The 25,234-nt window shown below is 38.3% G+C and overlaps 1 protein-coding gene across 12 annotated transcripts in view; it reads right to left on the bottom strand.

Moving 5' to 3' along the window:
* Positions 1–25,234, bottom strand: part of PTPRM (protein tyrosine phosphatase receptor type M) — a 666,818-nt gene that overhangs the window by 277,957 nt on the left and 363,627 nt on the right. The gene's annotated exons all lie outside the window — the stretch shown is intronic.

The raw sequence follows: 25,234 nt of genomic DNA on the forward strand, positions 1-25,234 counted from the left end.
ACATATACTTTAAAACATTTATTTATTTATTTATTTTTTAAATATATTTTATTGATTTTTTACAGAGAGGAAGAGAGAGGGATAGCAAATTAGAAACATTGATGAAAGAGAAACATCGATCAGCTGCCTCCTGCACATCTCCTACTAGGGATGTGCCTGCAACCCAGGTACATGCTCTTGACCAGAATCGAACCTGGGACCTTTCAGTCCACAGGCCGACGCTCTATCCACTGAGCCAAACCAGTTAGGGTTAAAAATTAATTTATAATTATATAGTTGGAAAACATAAGAGTAAATGCTTGAGAATTCACCACAAAATAATATAATGATGAAAGAGCATAAACTTCTGAGCAGAACTCCAGGTCTCTTGAGTTTTGATTTGTATACAGTTCATGCAGTCAATACTGAAGTATTTCTTTCCCACCCCTCACAATGTCTTAGCCTGAGCTCCAGACACATAGTTTCAAGCTTAGAAATCTAAATGACATACAAGGAATATAAGCATTTTGAATGGGTTTAAAGAAAGAATATATACAAAGAAAGCTTAAACTTGTTTGTGAAATGAAGATGAAGATAGAATAAAACTAAATACATAATATTTATTGAGCACCATATGCTATAAATTTTTCTAAAAGCATTTACTTTTTATGATTTCGGGAAGAACCTAATCTAAAATGAGGTGCTTTGGTATATTCATAAATACCTTTGATCCATATATTTTGATTTTTCTTTTCCTGAATTGTGGCCATCATATATGAATTTAAAGTGATCTACAACAGGTAAGGAATCTATAATAATAAAAGCGTATTATGCTAATTAGACTGAACAGCGAACGACCTTCTGGATGTCATTTTGGACGTCCATCTGGACGAAGCCATGGTGGTGAGGGCCGAGGCAAAGGCAGTTAGGGGCAATCAGGCAGGCAGGCAGAGTGGTTAGGGGTGATCAGGCAGGTGGGCGAGCATTTAGGGGCAATCAGGTAGGCAGGCAAGTGGTTAGGGGTGATCAGGCAGGCAGGCCAATGGTGAGGAGACAACGGTCCCAGATTGTGAGAGGGATCCCTGAGGGGATCGGGCCTAAACTAGCAGTAAGACATCCTCCAAGGGATCCCAGATTACAAGAGGGTGCAGGCCGGGCTGAGGGACCCCCCTCCCCAATTCACGAATTTCATGCACCGGGCCTCTAGTATTAAATTAGCATGAAAATTTGAGAAATAATCACTACCATTTACTGTGTGTGCTCTCATGATGTGAGTTCCTTTATATATATTCTATGTTCCTCAAAACAATCCTGTGGACTAAGTACTATTTCCCCTAATACACAGATTTTAAAAAAAATCATGGCAATGTCAGTTCAATAGTTTGACCAGAATCAAGATTTGATGTTAGCACCTGAATTCATATCTGTCTGACATCTAAACAGATGCTGCTTTGACTCTACTACAGAGTTTCTACCAAAAAAATGAAGAAGATAGTAAGAAATTAGGATGGTTAAAGATACCTAAAATATGACCAAGGAATATAAAATACAATAAATATCCCATGTATTTAATCTTGAGATAAATGCTCAAAAGAATCCTCTCCCTTTTCCTAATTCCAGAGAAGAGGGCTCCCAGGACATGTCCCCTCGCTCAGCTTTCCCAGACAACCCTCTCTATCTCTGCAACCACTGGAAATTTGCCTGGACAATTACTGATTCCATTTGTGCATACATTCCTCATTATCTCATCACTTAGAACCTAGAGAGAACTTTGGACCACTGCCTTTCCCTGCAACCTCCAACAAATGAAAACATCCACAGTGAAATCATGTTTTGGTTTTATATATGCGAGTGGGGATTCATCGGCCAAGTATCTGCTAAAACCACAAAGTGAAGTTGATAATGATTGTTCATGCTACTCCATCCTATAATAACTTGAGAAACCAAGGCCAAGTGAGATGAAAACAGCCCCAGAGAAACTGGAGTGGCATTCTCACGGAATGTTCCTTATTACAAAATTAATTTTTTTTAAAATATATTTTATTGATTTTTTACAGAGAGGAAGGGAGAGAGATAGAGAGTTAGAAACATCGATGAGAGAGAAACATCGATCAGCTGCCTCCTGCACATCTCCTACTGGGGATGTGCCCGCAACCCAGGTTCGTGCCCTTGACCGGAATTGAACCTGGGACCTTTCAGTCCGCAAGCCGACGCTCTATCCACTGAGCCAAACCGGTTTCGGCCAAAATTAATTTTTTATACTTAAGTTACTAGTGATAGGGAAAATGCTATTCAGAAATAACCTTGAAGGTTTTTTCAGTCCAGACATTTTTCACAGTGTAAAGGAAATGTCTAATTTTATATAATGCTTCATTAGTTGAATGTTTATAAAAAAAATTTTAATAAGCTCTAGATCCCATATACATAAACAGATTAATATGCATCTCTTTGCCTCTTTCCTTATTAATCACAGTCTGCGAGGACCGTTCTTAAGCATTTTCCTAAGGTTTTCATCAATTTTACTGACTAATAAAATAACCAAGTGCTTCAAATATCAATTTAAACAAGCAATGCAGTTCTAACTTAATTTCAATAGAAAACTACTTTCCACTGTATAGATAAGCCTGTATCATTTCAGTATTCCTTAGCCAAGAGAATACACACATGAATTAAATACTAGGATTTAAAAAAACCAAAGGTACTGGTCGTTTTTTTCTTTTAAACCATACTCTCTTCCTCTCTGCTATTACCTCTTGGAATTAGATCATGGTAAAATTATGAAAGAAACTTCCCATAAATTTTCCAAGTATAATAGCTAAACCTAGCACAAAACAACCCTCTCTGTGACCAAAGCTCCAGGGTCCCTACTGTCATGAGTGTTAAGTTACAGATTTGATGAAAAGAGGCTTGTGCTCACTGGCCTGCATCTTTAAATGCTCAGTTAACAAAAAGAAACGATTTTACCAAAGCTTTCCCAAACCTAAGACTTCCACTATGCCCTTCATGGGCCTTTGCCTATAGGATAGTTCTGTTGCATCTCCTAATAGGTCAATATTGGCAGGATCCAATCATATCAACAAGGTAAGGGATAAATGCTACTTTGACTGATTCTTTTTTTTTTTTTTACATTTATTACTGTATTCTACAGTAATTTACTTTTTTAAATTGTTTCCAGTATCACATATGTCTCCTTCTTCCCCAACCACCCCCCGCCACCACTCCTACCCTCCAGGACAAGCCCCCACCACCCCAGTATCATTGACCACTGGTTATGCTATATGCACGCATACAAGTACTTTGGTTGATCTCTTACCCCTCTCCCTGCTCCCCTGTCTTCCCTCTGAAGTTGGATGGTCTGTTCAGTGTTTCTTTATCTCTGGATCTATTTTTGTTCACCAGTTTAATAAATGGTGCTGGGAAAATTGGTCAGATACATGCAAAAGAATGAAACCAGATCACCAACTCACACCATACACAAAAATAAACTCGGATTCTTAAACACTCCTCTAATTAGTCAAAAGCTTAAGAGAGAAGTTGGTTCAACACCACCGTGTGGATAACAGCCCACCTTAGATGAAGAGCTGTCATTTTTATTGTCAGGGCCCAAAGGCTAGAATTAAATGAGTTGGGAAAATGGCATCTGGTAACATAAACTGCGTTGCCAAGTACCTGTGATAACATCTTCCTTCGGTGATAGCACTGATAGGCTAAGTTCATTGACTAAGGGAATCTGACAATCCTTTCAACTCATCCTTAGCAAACTGCCGGATTTCATTGCTTCTTTTTAAAAATCTTTTCTTCTGCCATTCTACAAAACTGAGCTCTGATATAGCAATGGTTTACAATGGTTACATCTTAAGTTAGTGTTTTATAGTACCTGTACCTTCTGTCAGAACCATTTCAATTAGTGTACTGCTAAATGTGAAGGAGGCATTCCACAAGGACAATTTACTCTAGTGACTTGGACTGATGATCACTGAAGACTTTGAGGGGCATCATTGTAGAAATATATCCCTATTGTAGGAAATGAATGGCAACTTCATAATCAGAAATGGGTGATTTCAGTAGGCTGATTACAACTCATGCTGCATTTCGGGGAGTAGGGTACACACTGCCAAAAAACCTTGGCCTACTATTACTACCATTCTATGTGTGCAAAATAAGTCTCTTGGAGTTAGATAACAGGGTAATAAATTATATTCACAGGACCACTACTTGTAGAATATTTGCTTCTCTTTCCTCACAATCCAAAAGATGCTAAAAGGATGTGAGTCTATTCCAAGGACGTGTCACTTCACACTCACACCCTTGGCTAACACTGTTATGGGCATAGTGACAGGCCCCACTGGCATAGAGCATGCGGTCTGACCTGGGCCCACCGGCTGGATAACAGCCCACCAGAACATCCTCTCGAAGGAGAACAATGGCTGTCATGCCTAAGCTTAGTCAGGAACTTCTTACCAATTCCCCTACTGGCCAGCAGCATTTTTCATTATGTTCTATTTCTGTGAGTTTGAGTCAGGTTTCAAGCACAGAAATCTGACAGTTGCAGCCCTGACCCCAGGGAACCAGCACGCCAGGTTCTAGCCTCCAGCACTGTAGCATCCTATTTAATCGGTTATCCTGGCTCCTTCTACATTCACTCCTGTTTTTTCTATAAATCAGAGAAGAAACTGACAGATAGGATCAATTTCCATTGCAGGTTCAATTCACAGCTCATTTCTCCGGAACCCTGCACTTTTACCTTCTATTACTACTAGAGTGCTTTTTCAGAAGCTCAATTCAGAACTTGTGAGAGATATTTGGGTGTAATTTGAGGATCCTGTCATTAATAATAAAAAACACAGATTGCAACCAAGGTTTCCACTAACAGGTTTCTCTTTTGTCCTTCTTCATGAATTATCTGGAGGTCTATTACAACAAAAGGAATAACCAGCAGATTGGCATGGTGAACCCCCTTTGACACCTGCAGCTACTGTATTTCTGCCTTGCCAATTATACAACAGAAGGTGACAAAATAATAAAATGATAGCTTCATTTTCTTTACTGTCCAACTAAATCAAAGAAAATACCTGATTAAGACAATATTATAGTGGCATGTCCAATTATCAATATTCCTAAGCAGCAAGGAATTAAATTCCACGTATATGATGGCACTATTTTTAAGTGAAATAGCTGTAGTTTTGGTTTATCAGTCAATGTTTTCCAGGTTTTAAAAAGTGCCCTCTGTCAGAGAAGTTGAAAATTCTGAAATATACCAATTCTTTTTCTTTAAATCTTTATTGTTGAAAGTATTACATATGTTACATATGTCCCTTCTTCCCCCCCCCCTCCACTGACCTATTCTAGCCCACCCCTGACCCCCACCCCAGGCCTTCACCACCCTATCGTCTGTGTCCATGGGTTATGTATATATGCATACAAGTTCTTTGGTTGATTTCTTCCCTCCCACCCACCCTCTCCACCTTCCCTCTGAGATTCCACATGCTACTCTAAAGGCATCTATAGTCCTGTGACATAATTGAATACATTAAAACTTGTTATAATAATTATATGAATTTGAATAGTCCCTCCCACCAAAATATTTTTACAGATATTATAGGAATAGTTTTTACTATTGTATCACTATTGTATCATAACTATTACTATTGTATCATATGACTATTGTATCATAACTATAACTATTGTATCATAATTAGAATCACTAAAAGTACTTGAAAAGTCTTAACTGTATCACCCAATCCTACATCAATGAATAATTTATTCCTAAACAACAAATTGAATTTCAAAACTAGTACTAATTTAAAATATGAAAAAACAGTCTTATTGAGTAAGTGAATGAAAGTGCAGCACCCGCTACGGTGAGAATGCAGACCCTCTCAGGCAAGAGTCTAATAGACACTCTACACCCGAGAGACCTGCGATGCCCTGGAGGAGGATTCTCCAGCGGCGTTGGGTGGCCCTGAAAGAGCAGTGTGTACAAACGCTGTGCTTAGTTCAGTTTGTCCACTTGATAAATAAAGTAAAGGAATACATTTTTGGTTTCAGGGGAGTTACCAAGGTGCCTGGTTTCAGGATAATTTCACCAAGTCTTTCAGGATAACTTTCAAAAAGAATTTTCTACTTTAATGTTCTTACTGAAGAGTTTGTTGAATGGCAGTTGGAAAAAAGAGGCAGTAAAAATTTTACTATTGGTACCATCTGAAATAAAGAAATATGAGCATTGATAAAGTACCCAATGGTAGTAACATTTGTCACATTGTATTTTGCCTGAATTGATTAACTGTACAAAGTAACGCTAGGAGTCCTGCAATGGTTGAAAGACATTATTCTGTAGAACATGAAGTATCCTTTTTTGTTGGTTTTAATTTAAGGTTTTTGAAATTTTAAGTAATAAAACTTTAAAATACATTGAAAAGTACAAAATCAATCACTGTTATACATACTAATATCAAATGTTAACATTTTGTGTTTTGCTTCAGATCACTTTTTATTAAAGAAATAAAATATTGCTGATATAAATCCTTTCCACATTCCTGCAGGCTATCCCAAGGTTATTATGTATCATTCCCAGACATGTCTTTGTACCTTTATTACATATATCTGGGATGGTTAAAAATTTAGGTAATTGCTACCATTTTTTTGCAACTTGAGGTTTCATTCAACATTAGCTATGCTGAAACATAGATCTTGTTTAGAGTTATAGATAGGTCAGAGAGATCATTTAACTGGTATATAGAAAGCCATTAACACATGAACCAGTTTACTATTATTCATTCCAGCACTGAGGGCTAGACAGAGTGAGTCTACTTTTTCTCTATTACAAGCAGTGCACAATGAGCATCCTTGTACATTATATCCAGTTGGCCACAGTTTCCCTTGGGTTCAGACAATAAGTAAGACTATTGGCTTTAACACTTTGCACATCTTTAAGTGTACTAGATAATATTAAATTGCTCTAAAAAAAGAAAACGATGTTCAGATGTTTCTTTTTCCCCAAAGAGATTTTATTTTAAGGCTCTAAGCTAAAGTCAGTTTCTGAGGATCGATCTTAAATTTTGGTACTGGTTCCAGTGAAATGTGAATAAAAACAGTCTGCATCATGTATTTGACATAGCTTTTGAAATTAAAATATACTATGTACAGAAGTATTTCTTTCCTCAGCTATACCAATTCTGTTTAACAGTGTTCATGTCAGGTCTCTCTTCCAATAGCTGCTCCTCATATCATATCATATCATATCATATCATTACATGTGTTTGTATCAAAAAAATAAAATAAAAAATTCACTTATCAAGAAGAATTAGATAAATTGATAGGTAATAGATCTCTAAAATAATCATTAGGATTTCAGATTACAAAAAAAAGCATACACGCCATTTACCATGAAATACTCTCTACTTCAAAACAACTAGGTCCTGAATATGATAATCATATATATGTGTGTGTATACTATATACATACATAAACATATACATACATGTAGACAAATAAACACACATATACACACATACACATTACACAAACTAAAAGTTCTTAGAGAAGACATTTTTAATGAACAAAAACTTAGGATAAACCAGTTCAGCAGTAAATGTGCTGTGAGGCAGGCATGTTGACAGAGGTTGAGGGATATTTTTTTTCAGCAACCTAATGCCATTCACTAATTTACCAGACCTCAATATTCATACACACACATAAAGTACTTAAATTGCATTTTCACAGAGTTTCCAAATCAGCTAGTAGGTACTCCTCCCTAATCTTACCATTCCCTCATTCTGTAGCCAGAATGCCTTTCCTATGTGACATTCATCTGAATCTACGGACTTTTAATTGTTGTCCCTTTATCATACAAACCAAATAAAAAACATTTCCACACTATTAAGCAGATCACATACCATTCTTACTTTCTGTACTAGTCAGGCGAATCTATCTGGTGTATCCCATATACACTCTCTCTCCAAAATTAATATCTCTGCTCTCACTGACCCATACACATGCAGCAATAAGTCACCGTTCATCTGCCAAAAAGTAGGTTTTAATTTCTTTTAATATTGCATCAAAATCAATCTCTCTATGACTGTTTCTTTTTAGTTAAAATAAAAACTCAGAGAGACTTTTATAGACCCACATGGTCAAAACCCTAATGTTCATATATTGATTCAGTTTCTATATGTTTTATTGCAGTCTGTAACAATCAAGTTCATTGAATACAGACACCATGTCTAATAGAAATGCTTTACAGCGGTTCTCAACCTGTGGGTCGCGACACCTTTGGGGGTCGAACAACCCTTTCACAGGGGTTGCCTAAGACCATCGGAAAACACATATATAATTACATATTGTTTCTGTGATTCGTCACTATGCTTTAATTATGTTCAATTTGTAGCAATGAAATCGGGGGTCACCACAACATGAGGAACCGTATTAAAGGGTCACGGCATTAGGAAGGTTGAGAACCACTGCTTTAGAAGATGTCTACATCTGCTAATCAACACATTTAATAAAAGGATACTAACACAAAATAATAAATATCCTCCATCTAACTCAGTTCCCCTGTTCTCATAAGTCAATTCTGGAAACATCTCCGTTTCTCCAGTATTTACCAGTGTTCTGTGCTGTGACTTGCATATGTTTTACTTTATCGCTTTAAAGGAGTCATAGTATAAATGTGGCTTCCACTAACCACAGGAATGGTCCATTTTTGCCTGAGCTCCTTGGTGACATTTCCGAAGTGTAAAGGTCATTGCTGTAGAAGGAACACTACTGCTATACAGCAAAATTAGAATCTTCAATTGTTTCGATGCACTGGGATGAACAAACTGCAATTCATCCTATAGATGAACTTTACAAGAAAACTGTTGTATGAAATAAAAATAAGTCTGTAGTAAAAGACTTCCTTGTATTTATTTCAGACCATATAAAATAGGAGGCAAAATGATTTCCAAAGAGTTCTTCAGAAGTGTCAGAAATTGGACTGGAATGGGTTTTGACCTTTTCTAACCCTCATAAAGCAGTGATACCCACAAAAAGCCTCAGAAGTTTGGATCTGATATTTTACCCAGAGCAATGGTTTACCCAAACCATTCACTCTTCATTATAGAAGTCAGGTGATTAGTGTTGGAGAAGAGCAAATCAAATACAATTTAGTTTTACCTATAGTAACCATTCTCTCTAGGTTAACACTAAGCAGGTAAATCTTATTTAAATTTTTAAAACTGTTTAGAGCCTCCTATTTTGGTATGTACAATCTTTTTATGATTGTCTTGTCTTCTGTTTTAAGTTATTTATGAGTTTTGGCGAATAGTATCACAAAATGCCACACTCAACTACGCTAAAATTATTCTTCTGTGTTTTCATCAACAACTTGTTTTAGAAAGAGCTTTCCTCAATGTAAAATTGCATATGATTGATAAGATTCTGTTTAAAATCCTAAGTTTTCCATCCTTCATATCTTCCAGGGAAGCTGGGAGGATGGAGGGTAGAAAACACAGTTCTAGAAGGTTAGACAGCATGTTGCTTGCATCCCACTGAGAATTTTAATATCAAGACACAAAAAGGAATAGACAGTTTCTTTTATTATAAAAAGATAAGAAAAAAAGAAATGGAAATTCTAACTTAAAACTTAAAAAAAAGCCTGATTTTTTTTTTTATCAAGAGTAATAAAAAGCTGTGGTATATTCACACCATGGAATACTATGCAGAAGTAAAAAGAAGGATCTCGTACCCTTTGAGACAGCATGGAAGGACCTGGCGATTATTATGCTAAATGAAATAAACCAGTCAGAGAAAGACAGGTATCACATGATCTCACTCATATGTGGAATCTGATGAACAAAATAAACTGGTGAACAAAATAGAACCAGAGACATAGAAGCATGGAACAGACTGATGAATCTCAGAGGGAAGGTGGGGGTGGGGTGGGAGTGGGTGGGTGGGTGGGTGGGGAGAGATTAACCAAAGAGTTCATATGCATATATGTATAACCCATAGACACAGACAGTAGTGTGGTGAAGGCCGGGGGGTGGGGCATGTGTGGCGTGGAAGAGGCCAATGGGAAAAAAAGTATTTCAACAATAAAGATAAATTTAGAAAAATATTAAACAAAAAAAGAGTAGCTTGTCTCACTGTTGAGTTATCTCCAGATTTTGCTACTAAATTAGCCTTGGCTTACAGTCATTATACCCTAAAAGTAGTTTTTGAGTGGGCTTGACTCAATTTTTCCACCTTTCTGACTTTTCTATGTTACTTTTCAAACTCTTTCAAATATTAAGTCTTAGCTTACTATGAGAAAGCTCAATTTTCTATTTAAAAAATGGAAGGCAATATGAATTTTTCTATTTCCCTACATGCCAGAAAATCAATCAATTATTATTGAAGATGTACTGATTCACAGCCATTTATTCCAACACTCCTGGAGGCCTGTCATCTTCTTCATGTCCCTTAGAGAATAGTCTATTACATTCGTTTAAGAACAACTACCCCAAACTTCTTTGAATGAACTTTTGTCTCCTGATTTCATAGCACTCAGAAGAAGTTCTAGATATCCTCTTCTCCACTGTCCACAAAAATGAGGAGGGGGTGGGGCCACAAGTCCCTCATGATGCCCATTTCATGTACTGACCTTATTGCTCCCACCGCCCGAGAGATTCTAACATTCAGCTCTCAGCCGGGAGGGTGTGGGATATGAATCAGGGTAAAGGGGAATTTTATAAAGCTCCCCCTGAAGTAATCTGGAGACCACCCTTATCCCACGTGGTAAAGAATGCCTGAAATACAAACATGAGCACACATATACTATGCCACCTGGAGAAGAAGTACACGGTGTAACGGATATAATACAGCACACTTTTGTTCTTAGGTTGTTTGCTGCTATCTTTTCTTTTTTCTTAACTTGCTGTGTTTTTCCAGGTATTGCTTTCTTGAATAAAATCACAAGGGAACTATACCAAATAAAGATTATTAAAATAGCTAATTCCTTACTCAACTTGTGAAAATAAATTTCAGGTCACTAATGTAGATTTCTATTATTTTAAATTCTGCTTACTTGTCACAGAAACTTAAAAAAAGTACCAATAAGTATGCTTTTAATATTGCTTAGAAATCACTTAAAAATTATGGAATATATTGAATAATTTGTTATTATTTTAATTTATCTTTATTGTTGAAAGTATTACAGATAACTCCCTACATCCCCCATTAACTCCCTCCAACCTGCATCCAGCCCTCCCATTCCTAGGCTTTCACCACACTATTGTCTGTGTCCATGCATATAAGTTCTTTGGTGAATCTCTCCCAACCCACCCACCCATCCACCCACCTTCCTTCTGAGATTCATGAGTCTGTTCCATGCTTTTATGTCTCTGGATATATTATGTTCATCAGTTTATTTTGTTCATTAGATTCCACATATGAGTGAGATCATGTGATACTTGACTTTCTCTCAATGGCTTATTTTGCTTGGCATAATACTCTCCAGGTCCCTCCATGCTGTCTTAAAGGGTAAGAGATTAAGAGATCCTTCTTTTTTTTTTTACAGCTGCATAATATTCCATTGTGTAAATGTAACACATCTTTTTATCCACTCATCTACTGATGGGCACTTGAGCTGTTTCCAGAATCTTAATAAGGCAGATCATTCATTTGCCATCTAGTGTTCAGTTTAGTTTAAAATACTCATAATTTATACATTTTGAAAATTAATTATACATTATATCAATAACCCATCAGATAATACTTCTAATGGGTTGATATAATAAAGAGTAAACTCTAGCTTTATCATCCTTTCTGAAGTTGAATTCTTAGTGAAGAATAAAATCTTTCAAAATTAAAAACAATCTTTCTTTGATCTAGTGCTCATTTTCCTGCATTTGCAGATGCTTTCTTACTTCCTAATACCTCATAGCAAGAACACATGGTGGGCTAGACTTACTTGGATGGGGTGAGGAGGAGGCAATACTTAGCTTTGACATGGAGGCCCAGGAATCTAGATTTTGAGGAGAGCTGTTTAATATGATCTATCTATGCTTTGAATGTAGCAACTTGACAAACTAAACTGACTACACAGGGAATAATGGGAATTTCTGATCCTGAAACTAGATCTCCTGGTGGGGTAGGGGAAGATGAAAAAAACAAAACAAAAGCAATAAATGGTGTCTATGGAAAAAACATAGATTTAAGCAAGGACACTACATCATAGAGGACCAAGAGCTGCTTAGATTGGGGTTTGGGGAAGGGGGTGGTGATAAGTCATCACACTTCCTCCCCAAGTGCTCCCCCCACACTAAGTTGGGAACGAAAGAAAAATAAATAAATACAAGTCTAGATACACGGTGGCTACAATATAAAATATAGATGGGAGATAGAGACAAGATATGAGATAAGTAGTAGTCTCAGCTACGCATAAATTTGTTGAAGTTTTAGGAGGCCAATACCTAATAGTCTGCCTTCCCTTTCAGGTTTTTAAATGAGACATAGACACCAGAGAAGTAAAGATCATACTGTTAGGTTCATTAATGATGACAATTATTGAAGAAAATGACTTACATCTGTGTCCATATAAACTTTCTTTTAAATTCTTTCTTACTATTCCTCATTTAAACTCTTTTTTTTCCTTATCTGTTTTGAGCTTTAATTAACACATAAAATTTACCCATTTAAATTGCACAATTCAATATTTTCTAGTATATTTACAGAGTTGTACAATCACAATCTAAGATTAAAACATTTTCATTTCCCCTAAAAGAGACTCCATATGCTCTATCAGTTACTCCCCATTTCCCATCAATGCCACCACCTCCAGCACAGATGATGTGAACGAACAAAAAAAAAATCTAAATTAACTACAAGAAAAAATCAACATAGCTTTTTTATAATGTAAACAAGAATAACAAGTATATATTTTATTAAAACATTGCCACAGGACCAAATAATAGAGAGATAGAGAGACATTTAAGGTAGAGTGAACCATATCAATGAAGACACAATGTCAGGTGATCACATAGCATGACTATTCAGCAGATTGAAACAGTGGTGTCAGGTTAGCATCAGGATGTGCTAACAGCAACTATCCAGGTTCTAGGCATAGAATGGAAAAATTTCAGGCATTTTAATAAGGAAGGAAGTCAGGTACTGCGATAGATAGGCATCTAGTTGCCTGACATGGGATATAAGTTGGCATTTAATCTGATCAGTTATCACTGGGGTAAAACAAAATTATAAGGCAGCCAGAAGCAAAGTGACTAAGTACTGAGCCTCATGCCCTCTTCAAATCTCCCCTGCATGAGGTCGATAAAGGTCCTGGAGACAGTGTAGGGTTATGCCTATATCTGAGCTCAAGCGGCCCCAGTTATGGGGAGAAGAGATGTGATGAGCTGGTGAAGCAGATACAGTGACCAGCCTGTTAGCCGCAGAGTGGAAGGGAGAAAGCCTGGAGGAAAGTCAAAGCTGGAGATTCTTACAGGATGACTGTATTGGCAATGGTAAACTCAGCCTGTACCAGGAAAATGGCAACGTGAGAAATATCTCAGAAACACAAATCATGGGAGATGGTTGGTTAAATAGTCGGAGTGGGACAGTGCGGGGGGGGGGGGGGGGGGCAAGGGGACAGGAAAGGCTGCAAAAGTGACATACTGAAGACAGTCTTGCCAAGACAGAGCCCAAAGGGAGAAGAGCTTGGATTGAAATGTGTGTGCAATATCCACAAAAGGAAACTGGGATGCCACTTAAAATGAATCTGCAGCTCAAGGTCACGGTGGAAGATTTGGAGTTTATGTGACTGTTCAAGCCTCTGGTATAGATGGTGATTTCAAGAAAAAGCATTTTAAAAGAAGAGAGGAATAATGAAAAAGACCACTTTAGCTGAACTTAATTTTAACTTGATTTTATGGTTTTTTAAAAAAGATATTTCAAGGTATTTGTCCTTCCATATGAAACTGACAGTAATATTAAAAGTTATAATTTTTAAGCCATTCATTCTTTGATACATATGCCATTTTCAATAGGTAATTTTACAATAGACTTTCCTGGAATTAAAAAAAAAGATAAATAAGTTTTAGTCAAGTGAAGAATTTTCAGCTTTGCACAAGAGCCAACTGGTATTTGAATTTTTATATTTGATACATATTAATAGCTATACATTTTAGAGAATGCTTCATTTAAATTCTAATGTATTTTAATAAGGAATGAAAGAATATCACCCAGTATATTTTTTTTCTTAAATTACTCCTAGTGCTTGATTACTCCTCTACAATCAAAATCATGTCTTACATATGAATGATACAAAACAAGGCTACAGCCTGCATGTCTATAAGAGAGATTTTAGCTGCTTGTTTAAAATGACATACCTAGCTATTCAGTAATCACTTTCTAATAACCCCTTTCATTTCCAAATCTACTTAGCCATCAGGCAGCAGTAAGGAGCAAGCTGGCAGCAGTTTTTACAACTGCACATTAGTTTTACATTTCATGACAAGCTAATTCTAGAGAGTTCTAAAGAGAGACAAGCATGGGCTCTTGTGATTTTCTTTCCTTTGCATGAAGGAAACATGTGACTTGCTGCTAAACGAAAGACAAAAGGCTACAGACATATACTTTTCACATCATCCTTATGTCAGTGACAATTTGCCCCCATTGTACCCCAGGTGCTACGTTACATATCTAAGTCAACAAAAAGTAACTAGCTGAGAATTACTCCTCAACCCAAACCAGCGAGTTATAATGCGGAGTTTCAGAATCCCAACCACAACCGGAGTTGAGCATAGTATGATGGTGGGATCCTCATTAAGAGGTCATGGGTTAAATGCTGTGCAAACTTACTGCAGAACTTCAGTATACACATTTTATTTTCTATGTTTAAAATAGTTTTATTGATTTCAGAGAGGAAGGGAGAGGGAGGGAGAAATAGAAATATCAATGATGAGAGAGAATCATTGATCGGCTCTATACTGAGGTTCGAGCCCACAACTTGGGCATGTGCCCCGACCAGAATCCTGGTTCATAGGTCAATGCTCAACCACTGAGTCATGCCGGCCAGGTAACTTACACATTTTATAGTGCAGAAATATAACCACACTGTATTAGAAATGACAAATAGGCTTGGCCATGTGAATCTGGTCACAAAAGGGGCTTTCTGATGCAGACAAACTCAAGCCAAGCCTTATACCTGGTATTAAATTCAAAACCCTATCAAGTGTCAAGAGTGTGAATATAGAGCACCGAATAGCTGAAAGAGTAAACTGATTTTCAAGGCATTATTTTAGCCAATCCATGGTCCACATCTGAGCAATACTTTACTCTCTTGGTTTAGGCTTTTAAAGTTGCCATGAAAATCGCCTGGCAAAATGATAAACCACGGTATAAATCTTCTCAGGTTTTAGCAGCTCCATCCTCCCAGGAAAGCACAGCACACATGTTGTTTATAATGCTTTACAAAAATAAATGGGTCTGCTAGTTCATACATCCGTCAGAAGAAGATGTAGCAGGATGTTCTTGCTATCACTGCAGTCTATTGCTGCTGACAAACTGCATTAATTCTAAGTCATTATCCCCAACAATATTAGCTAAATCAAGAATTTAAGACAGGACTTCACTGAACCAAAGTGACAACACTGGTGGCCATATAAATCTATACTAGAGAAATGTTATCAATTAATGCCACATGGCTAAATAGCAGAGTTAATTTTTTCAACATGAATACAGTCTGATATGTGTAACCAACCTGAACCAAGGGATGTAGAATGAAATCAACTTTGGCAACTTCATTTTCAAATGCAAGAACTGATAAATGAACACTACTCTCCAGATCAACTGGTGAAATAAACTTTGAACTGCTCAGTGCATTCAGGCCCAGAATGAACAGAAATAGCTCTTTCACCAAGCAATTATGTACTGACCGTTTTAAATATCTGGCAACAAGACAGAATAAATGACAGATGTGAAAATGGAGAAATGAGATTAAAAGGAAACAAATGCAAAGAAATTCCCTTTTAATTTTTGACTGACTCATATTCTCTCTGTATTTCTCCACAAAAATTATCCATATCATTGTTTTCAAAAAGCCTGTGCTTCTTTTCTTCTAAATCCTACCACTACCCATGACCTTGAACTGTATCTTAGTCCTTCAACTCCAAGCCAGCTTTTGGTTGACTTGCTTTTTTACAAATAGCACACATACTGCTAGCCCAATGCAACTGTACACAATACAGGGTGCACTCGTTGGCTCTGGACCCGGGGAATAACCCAAGTACAAAAATAATTCTGAACGGGAATGCTATCTGGGTGAGAATGTGGAGAGCAAGAATCATACTTGGCTGCCATACATCACAACACATGGTGCATATTCAGAGAAAGCACGCCAGCCAGCACCTGCTCACTTTTCACAAGCTGAAATACACTCTCCTGAGTTATTGCTGAAATCTGGAAGCTTGGGATGGGTCACTCAGGAGGCTAAAGTGAGAAGTGACAGTAGTGAGTAGCTAAGACACCACATCATCACTCGTTAAGGCTCTAAGGGCAAGAGGAAGTTGAATCGAGTTGGGGAGATGAGAGAGGTGTCAGAGCCTGAGAAAGCTGTATGTGGGGGGAATGAGTGGTCAAGCTGGGAAGGGGTACCCAAAATATATGCATCCAACTCTCGGCTTAAGTGGAAATTACCCACCAAAGGTTTCATCTCAATAATGTTTACTTCTTCTCTAGAGCTATAAATGCAAATTATTCAAATTATTAACCCTAGTATTCTATCAGTTTATAATATACAGAGTTTGAAATATAGCCAAGAAGTTGTTTTTTTTTCAATCGAGGCCTTCAGTTATTATTTTTGATCAGAGTATGGGTATCCACACTATGGGAAAATCCTTTCAATAATCTCAAAGCCTCAAAACCTTCATTAGTCTCATCTCAATTGCCTGCTAGCTCTGAAAATCTTCAGTCCTGGAAAAGAATAAATATGGATCCAATCATGTATCAAATACCACATTATAAACAATAACATAAAAGATGATAGCTACTATTTTTAAATTCTTATGTTCCAAGCAGTATTCTGTATGTGTGTAAATGTGTGTGTGTGTATTAGAAAATACATTAATGTAGAAGGAATGATTCAAAAATTCTACTTTAAGCTTTGTGAAAATATAAGATTAAGACTAAACCTCTTTTAATTTAAACAAGAAAGGAGAATTGAATAAGTATCAAATTGCTGAGGACAGAAATACAGTAATCTTAAAAGTTCCCAGAAATTCTTACGAGGCTTCATTTCCTCATGATGGTTTATATGCACACAAAATAATATACAAGATTTAACGGGTATTTGCAACACTGACAAATGCATTTTATTAACTTCAAAGGCTGGCTTCTAGACAATAAATCTGGTGTGTTCTAATAATGTAGGTATTAAAAATCTGCTACTTACAGAATTATGAATTTGGTAATTACTTCTGAGTTACATGAAATCATAAAATGTATCAGGCTCTCTCTATATAATTCTGGTAAAAATAAACTAAAAAAAGTAGCTCCAGTTATTTATTAATATTAAAACCTTTTCAAGATGTTATAAAGACATGTTTTCAACTACGGGTTATGTTACTAGAACTAACTCTAGCAAAGGCCCTAATTCTGGTTAAGTGTTTAACTTGAATCACCTTGCAGTTTCTCAGAATTCAAAGTGGGGAGGAAGGCTGGCCTGACTAAATGGCTACTGAAAATACTGCTGACACTGGGACAGTATTACTAGTATGATTAGAAATATGGCGACCTGCTCAAGAAGCCGACTGCAGATGGGAAAAAGCAGAAAGCTAATGTATATTTTCACAATCATGCAGGCTCCTTTCTTCCTTCTATCCAACCAGCCTTTTCCCTCCTGCTAAAACAAACAAAAATCCGATTAACGTGACAATTAAACTTATTCTGAATTTCAGAGCTGTTATCAAGCTTGAATTGCCTAGAAAAGGACTGCTAATTTGTAACTTCCAAATTCACAGCACTCTTAACACCACTCTCCCTATCTTCACCTATATGCCTAACCCTTGGTATAGTCCCTTTGATGGCAAGGCCACCTATCCTTTGCCTACATTTCCTACCACACTGCAAATGTGCCTCCATCCCACTCAACCACACTCTCTTTCTATAATGCATTCACTTGAGATGCAAGAGGAAGACATTTCTTACCCTGACTTTTTTGCAGAACTGGCTTGCTGACCAGACTGCCTTGTTTCTGGCATTTTCATTAATTCCACGCATATTGCATCTGACAGAATTACTGCTATGTTTGTTGACAGAGCCCTCTGGCCTCCAAACATCAAATGCATGATGTTCCTATCAAAGTTGACACCTGTTTTTCATTCCCAGGCATTGATTTTTCCACCCACAAGCCAACATATTTCATAGAAAAACCTGTTAGCACTATCTGCAAAGTATTGATTGCAGTACCACTGAAATCCCTACCTGAAAATTTACGGCCTTAATTTCTAGTAGGTTATATCAGTTATCTTCAAGTGGGTGAAGATTTAAGAATGTGATCAGCATGTGCTACCTAAAATGTTCACTACTGAGCAGGCTACACAACTTGCAACTTATGACAAAATTCAGAGAGAGAAATAAATAGGAATTGCTTGATTAAGTTGCTCAAAGATCAGATGAAATGGCCACTGTTTTTCAAGGAAAGAATAAAAAGTAAAAGGATACAAACAAAAAGAAAATGCAAGTATCCAATGTTGCAATTTAGGAACAAAAGACTGGGTAGTTTACAGGTGATTATTCAAAGATTAAGGATAAAAAGTCTGTTGCAAAATGTTATGACACAGAATTTATCACTTTATATATAAAACATATAGAGTCTTATCTAGATTTAAGGATCTCATTCATCATTCGACAATAATATATTGAGGAACTCTATGCTAGTTACTGTGTTAAGAATTTCATTTGGATCATCTCATATTGTCCTCACATTATTCGTAAGGTGGGCACAATTCTCCATACTGTTTTAGAATGAAGAACTCACTCTGGAAATCTCTCTGTTCTACACAGAGGACACACACAGAACAAGTTTTCAGTAATGGTATTGAAAGACATAACATTTCCAAATTTACTATATTAAAAGAGACAAATAAGCTGTGAGAGCACCCCAGGGTCAGCATGCTAACCTATTACTGTAAGTGTGTGCACTACAGCCCGGGCCAGGTGGCTCAGTTGTTTGGAGCATCGTCTTGTACACCAAAAAGGTTGCGGGTTCGATTCCTAGTCAGGGCACATACCCAGGTTGTGGGTTCAATCCCAGGTCGCAGGCAACTGATCAAAGTTTCTCTCTCACATCGATCTCTCTCTCTCTCCCTTCCTCTGTTTCTGAAATCAATAAAAATCATATCCTTGGTGAAGATAAAAAAAAGGTGTACTACAGAAACACCACTAAGCATAAAGTGTTCTGTATATGTGGTTTTGAGTAAATTCTCACTTTAAGGCAATGTGAGTAGGGAAGAATTATTTGGCACTTACTTAGACGTCACTTTGGTAAGCCAGTGTATCAGGTTCTAGGCCTCCAAATCACTTTCCACTCTAGTCTCCTATATAACAACTAGAGGCCCGGTGCACAAAAATTTGTGCACTCGGGGGGGAGGAGGGTCCCTCAGAACGGCCTGTGCCCTCTCGCAGACTGGGACCCCTCGGGAGATAACGACCTGCTGGCTTAGGCCTGCTCCCCGGTGGCAGAGGGCAGGCCCAATCCCTAGGTGCAGCCCCTGGTGGGGCTCAGAGCAGGGCCAATTGGGGAGTTGGGGCGCCGCCCCCTGTCATGCACAGAGCAGGGTGATCGGGAGGTTGTGATGCCACCCTCAGTCACGATCAGGGTAGGGCCGATTGGGGGGGTTGGGGCACCGTCCCCTGTCACACTCAAGGCAGGGTCGATGGGGAGGTTGCGGTGCCACCCCCTGTCATGCACAGAGCAGGGCCAATCAGGGGGTTGGGGCTCTGTACCCTGTCACACACAGAGCAGGGCCAATCAGGGGGTTGGGGCGCTGCCCCCATCACACACAGAGCAGGGCCCATCAGGGGGTTGGGGCACCGCCCTCTATAACCCACAGAGCAGGGCCGATCAGGGGGTTGGGGCGCCGCCACTCTCACACTCAGGGCAGGGCCGATGGGGAGGTTATGGCTCTACCCCTTCACACACAGAGCAGGGCCCGTGGGGGGGGGGGTTTGGGGAGCTCCCCGCTATCAGGCACAGAGCAGGGCTGATCAGGGGGTTGGGGCGCCTTCCCCTGTCACGAACAGAGCAGGGTGGATAGGGAGGTTGTGGCCCTGCCCCCTGTCACACACAGAGCCGAAGGGCGATCAGGGGGTTTGGGCGCTGCCCCCTTTCATGCTGATCCTGGTGCCGGGAGGCCTCACGGCTCCGTTGATCCCAGTGCTGGGAGGCATATTACCCTTTTACTATATAGGGTAGAGGCCTGGTGCATGGGTGGGTGCCGGCTGGTTTGCCCTGAAGGGTGTCCTGGATCAGGGTGGGGGTCCCCACTAGGGTGCATGGCCAGCCTGGGTAAAGGAATGATGGCTGTTTGCAGCTGGTCACACACCCTTCAGGGTGGGGTTCCCCACTGGGGTGCCTGGCCAGTCTGGGTGAGGGGCTGAGGGCTGTTTTCAGGCTGGGGGTGACTGAAGCTCCCAACCGTTCCTTTTTATCCTTTTTTTTTTTTTTTTTTTTTAATTCTGGGACAGCTTTAGCTTTGAGGCTTGGCTCCAGCTCTTAGGCCTCCGCTGCTGAAAATAGGTTTCTGGCCTTTGCTTACAATGTTGCGATCCTGCTGGCTAAAGCCCGGCGGACTAAAGTGGGTTTCTGGGGTTTTGTTTAGCTTCTATATTTGTTACATAGTTGCTTAGAGTTGCAGCACAGAGGCCTACAGTGGTAGGTGGGGAACGTTGGAGTCCTCCATCACTGAAGCAAGCAAGCCTCATGTTAGTTTCAAGCTGCCTGGCTGCCGGCTGCCATCTTGGCTGGCAGTTAATTTGCATATTGCCCTGATTAGCCAATGGGAAGGGTAGCGGTCATATGCCAATTACCATGTTTCTCTTTTATTAGATAGGATTACTGAGTACCCAACCAGTTAGACTCGGGCAAGCAAGGCTGAGGGCAAACATGTTAGGAAGGTAGGGGCGGACTTGAAGTGAGAGAAACCATAGGAATGAAACCTATCACTTTATCTGTGCTTCTACTTTGTTGAGTCTTCCATACTAATGCAGAATTATGTTACCCTTTTAAAATCAAAGGTTATGCTCCTTCCTGTTTAGACTGCTTTGATTTTGTTGTTGTTATTTTGTTTTATTTTGCTGTGTGGGAAGTCTCTTTAATATTTGACTAATAAACATATTATTATTATTATACACATACATATTTAGCTATGAAATGTTAGCAGAAACATGCAGAATCTAATTAAATAGAAATTTCAAAATGATTTACAAAGGTTAGTACCTCACAAATGTACACATTTCTATACAATAGATAATCCTAAGGAAGGTAAAATCCTAATAACTCTAATATATCAAAGCTGAGGGACTTCCATTTTCTTAGGAGATAAATTTTCTCATTCTAGAATATAAGAGAATTAATTATCAAGCCATCTCTCAAGTAAAAATTGATGTAACTAGGAACACAATATAATTGTCTATCTAACTAATTTACATTGGGATAATAAAAAGATTGAATTATGTGTCAGTCAAATATTTAAAGACCTATTCTTACATGGATAGATCACAACTTAATCAACTTTAAGAATATTTTATAGTGATTTGTTAGAAGTAAATTTTTTTATGAAGAAATGAGTATTAGCAAACTCAGGCAAAGGTTTTTTATTTCATATACAAATTACAGAAGAATATAAATTGGTACCAAATGAATATCTGTCTGTGCACTAATAAACATCAATAATTTTGGGCATTTGGTACCTATATTTTTAAAATTTTCTTTGATAGGGGAAATAATTTGTTTATGACTATATCACCAGTCCCAGGAGTTTAGTGCCTTATGATATAAGACACTCAGTAAAGACTGTATGTTGTATTTTTAAATGGCATGCTTTGGTTTTAAGTATGCCAAATTTTGGAAATACGATAACAAATACTGGTTAAGTATGTTCCAGATATTAGGAAGTTAGCATAAAATTAAGTAACAGAAACTACTATTATTGTTCCTTTTACTTCTCTTGAAACAATATGTGGACAATCTAATGCTTTTAACAGGAAGATGATTACCTATCGTGTGTTCATATGTCCTGCTTTAAATGGATAGTCCAGGGATTAAGCCTGTTCTTCTGGCATAATTCATATTGAGGTTTGGATTACAAAGCAGATGGTTACCTTGCCTATCAGCTATGAAACTGCCATCATATTCTAGACTCCCAGTCAATTTTGGCAGAAATGCCCACAGCCATGGGACAATAAGAATGATAGCCAAAATTGTGAACAATCAGATCAGTCCCCAACAGAAACTAATGAATGGAGATCAACCAAATGGTAAGACTGTCAGAGAGCTGACATTTAAATATTTCATTAAGATATTTACCTGAAATGAAAGATCAACTAACAATGTTCAAAATCAATAAATAAGATCACTAATGCTAAAAAGAGGCAGAAATTAAAAACAAAGAAATTAACAAAAAGAGCTCATCTCATATCACATATGGAAAATAATGTCTCTCCTTATAATACACTAGACCAGCATGATGTTTTCTAAGAGCAAAGTACAGCATCTTTCATGTTTTTATTTTGTTCATATGGACCCATAGTGCCAACATAAAGGCATGCATATAGCACCGTGATTTTCAACCTTTTTCATCTCATGGCACACATAAATTAATTACTAAAATTCTGTGGCATTTTGATTTATTCACACTAGACAGCTATTATTGTGCTGGCTATTGTCATTTTTTTAATTTGACAATGTAAGGGAAAAGTGGTCAGTGCCTCTGACTAAATAGGTATTAAACTTCAAAAAAAATTTGTGGTACACCAGTGTGCTCTGGCACACTGATTGAAAACCGCTGATCTAGCCTATTGATCAATAAGCACATAATAAGCTGAAACAGTCATATTGACTACTGACTTAGCTTTCATTTTATTCATGAAAATAAGTATCAAAAAATGCCTTCACTAAAGATGAGATAAACCCAAAGTCAGAAAACAGTTCACTTGTAGAGACTTGTAGGAGATGTGTACATGTGTGCATGTGTGTATGTAGTGTGATAATTTAGCATTATAAATTGGCAAATAATTATTAATTATTCACTTTGTACATTATCCATTACAGTTTATTAATTCAGTGCCAACAAGTATGTTCAACAGTTGGGCAGGGCTGCTAGCTTAACTCCTTGCCTGGGTGGGTGGGTCATAGGATATACTCCAAGACTTCTATGGCACATTGGCTGGGGATACAAATCAGGTAGCACGGAGCTACCTGGCCAGATAGGGCCACCAACTCAGCTCTGTAAATGGGCGTAGCCACTGGCTGGGATCTCTGCTCAGGTGCCACGGTAAGCAGGAAGACAGTCTGCCAAGAACTGACTGACGGCTGCGGTAGTCCCATCCCCTTTCTCCTATCTATCTGATCCTGAGGGCTCATGTTCTACTGATTCCCCCAATGTTCCTTGTGAAATGAGACTCTAGTGGGTCTCCCAGAAAGCATCCCATCATGCTGGGGAAGCTGGATGTCCACCCTGGTTCCCTGTTTACCACTGGATAAACTGGGGCCCTCTGGGTGTGGCACGTGCCGGCCTGAGGGAGACATGTTGTGGTCAGTCTTACCCTTCTGATACAGTCTTTCTGGGGCTCTGCTGTCCAGGGCGGTGCTTCAGCCTCGCCCCTGGGAGGCTTTTCACAGTGATGTCTTGTCTATGGATAGTGGCTAGTTGGTCTTTTGGTGAGGGGCACTGAACTTGGGAATGACCTATGTCCCCATCTTGATGATGTTATTCTCCTTAATATTTTCATTTAATTTTCTAAGACTCCACTCATATCACTTAGTTCAATTCTGAGGAAAACATCAGAATCCTCTAAAACTACTCATTTATATACCAATTTTATAGTTCATGCAATAAACTAAAAAATTTTTAGTAGTTTCTTAGAATAAAATCCTTTGTGTCAAAGGATGAATGCAAACTTATATACCAGCTTTACTCAAAATAAAACTATACCTATCATTATCTTTAGTTAAACATAGATAATAATATAGTCTATCTTGAAACCAATCAAAAGACACTATAGGTCTTTTACATTAGTGTGTGATTCCAGCAATCCATGCTCCTAAGAACATCTAAGTACTTTATGATTACTTGGGATTAATGTACCTTCCAAATCCAAACTTGACAGAATCTTCAGTTTCTTCAATTCATCTATTCATCCCAGGCTATACATCCCTTTCTTTTCTCACTTTCCCTTCTTTCACTCACCAGCTGGCATGTGCCTCCCTGGGGCTGAGACGTTATTGGGAAGCTTCCACTTCTGTTATCTTCCATTCCCTCAGAAACTCGTCAGTTTCTTTCCCGAATGTCTGCCAAACATCTTACATCCATGGCACTTACACAAAACTCAGTAAACTACAGGCACTTACCTATCGTTAAGTGAACAACACAGTAACTTCTTACATATTAAGGAATTTGAAGGTCACTCGTATGACAGGACATAATTGATTTCTACTGCCCCAAGAGAAAGTGTAGGCCTTGGGAGAAAGCTACAGAGAAACAAACTTCAGATCAATAAAAGTGCATTTAAGAGCTATCTAATGTTACTACCTTCATAAGGTGTGAACTTCCTACCCATCCATGTCCTTTAGTAGTGATGGGTGGACACCTGTGATGCTTTTGGCTGGTGACTGTGGCTGAGGTAAGAAGATGGTCTTTAAAGATCCCTTCAAGATTCAGACTCAAGAGAAAGGCCAGGAGCCGTGAAATGGTAAGGTTTATGTATGGAGAGTAATGAGCATTAGTAGTAACAGAAGAAAATGTTATGCTTTCTCTGAATTGCTGCCCCAAATAGCTCAGTACCCAGCTCTTGGTTATTTAGCAGAAGCAGGGTATAAGAATGAGAACTATCAGTAGCAACATATCACCATATGAGGATGGCTTTTGGGGTATTTTCCCAGCTTACAATTAGTCTTTTTAATTGGTCCTTTCATCTGGAGAAGTCAGTCCCAGAAGTAATTTTACTTAAAGCATCCCTGTCCCTGTGAACACAAGGTGGGAGCTCTGGACAGCTTTTTCATCTTCCGCGAGACATACAGGGC

Source organism: Myotis myotis, unplaced genomic scaffold (assembly GCF_014108235.1).
Source record: "Myotis myotis isolate mMyoMyo1 unplaced genomic scaffold, mMyoMyo1.p scaffold_m19_p_9, whole genome shotgun sequence".
Classification (NCBI taxonomy): Eukaryota; Metazoa; Chordata; class Mammalia; order Chiroptera; family Vespertilionidae; genus Myotis; species Myotis myotis.